Raw genomic sequence first — 1497 nt, forward strand, 5'->3', positions numbered from 1 at the left:
TGTATGAAAATTGGGAGTTTGCCAGGTATATGCAAGAAGTTTAAAACACACTTTGTAGTAAGTGCCTAAAATACTTACGCATCATAACTGATGAATTTATTCTTTATAATTCGCAGGCGAAACGAAAAATAATCATTTAATTTAAAAAATCGCTAGATATTAAAATGTTCATTCTTGATCGCAAGGTGCGTGATATTCAGCACTAAAATGAAAACATATAAGTGAGTAGCTGTCAAAACCAAAAATAATAAACTATGTAAATGTCATTTTTAGATGGAATTAAGTGGCGAAGGCAATAACAATGAAGAGCTTTTGATCGTGATCAAGGCCAGACTTAATTAAATTAGTTGGGATCATAAATTATTTTAATTTATTTGTTATCTATTGTAGTTCTCTATTGTATTGTTATTTTCAAAACAGACTGATGTTGTTTAAATTGATCATTAATTAACATTTTAATACGTTTAAAATTACATACAAGATGAACAAAAAATAAAACAGACTATTTGATATAATTTTAATCTTTATTATTTTACTTTTTATTGTAATAATATAAGAAAAACACAAAAACTTTAGCTCCGCCGCGACAGTGTTATCACTGCCGTGACCAGGATTCGAACCTGGGTTACTACGGCCACAACGTAGGGTCCTAACCACTAGACGATCACGGCTATCGGAGCAGTTATGCTGAACCGCGAAATAAGAAACTATATTCCGTTCCCATTCACTCGTCTCACTTGTAGTTCTTTCTCTTTCACACCCTTTCGTATTAAAAATTCTGAATACTGTTTGTTGTTTACGTTCTTAAATCGGTTTTAAACGAATCAATTTATCGATGACAGTTCTTATCTGTTTCTGTTCTCTCTGTTCTTATTTTGTGTCCGTAATTAAATAATCTGTTATTAAAGAGATAATGTATCGAGGATTAAGAGTTAATAATGACTGGTCTTTACCTAATAAGAAATTTTAATAAGTGTTTTATAATATATGGAATTAATTGATAGGAATAATACATTATGACAGTTCTTAGTGAAGCTTTTTTTCTGTGCAGTTTATACCGAAGTTACATGTAGATATTATGCTGGGAGTATCATTCAGTGTTATCAGTTGTATTTTCATACTGAAAAATAATAGAGCTTTATATTGCATAGCGACAGCGAATAAAGCAGTCAAAAGGTGAAAAATACTTCTTCTCATAATCGATAGTAATTGATATTTAGAATAGATAAAAATAAAAAACTAACCCCTTTAATAGGAAAACGTCATGGTTTTAATATTGTTAAAAATTAGTTTTACTTTTATTTTAAAGAATTGCTTCGTTTTTAATCGCCAATTGAATAAATAAATAAAACTAACACAGTAGCAGATGTTATGTTGCTTTTCTTTAACACTATGATTAACCAAATAGGAACGATTTTTTTATTTATCTACTACCACTTATCTAGCCTCAAAACTTAAAAAAAAAACAAAATAATGAGCAAAGACATTACTAATAAA

General features: G+C 29.1%; 1 non-coding gene across 1 annotated transcript; it reads right to left on the reverse strand.

The window, feature by feature from the left end:
* Positions 1–599: 599 nt before the first annotated feature.
* Positions 600–671, reverse strand: Trnah-gug. The gene has a single exon. It is a non-coding gene; the product is annotated as a tRNA-His (tRNA).
* Positions 672–1497: the final 826 nt, after the last annotated feature.

The sequence above is a fragment of the Trichoplusia ni genome, unplaced genomic scaffold (assembly GCF_003590095.1).
Source record: "Trichoplusia ni isolate ovarian cell line Hi5 unplaced genomic scaffold, tn1 tig00001141, whole genome shotgun sequence".
In the NCBI taxonomy this organism is placed as follows: Eukaryota; Metazoa; Arthropoda; class Insecta; order Lepidoptera; family Noctuidae; genus Trichoplusia; species Trichoplusia ni.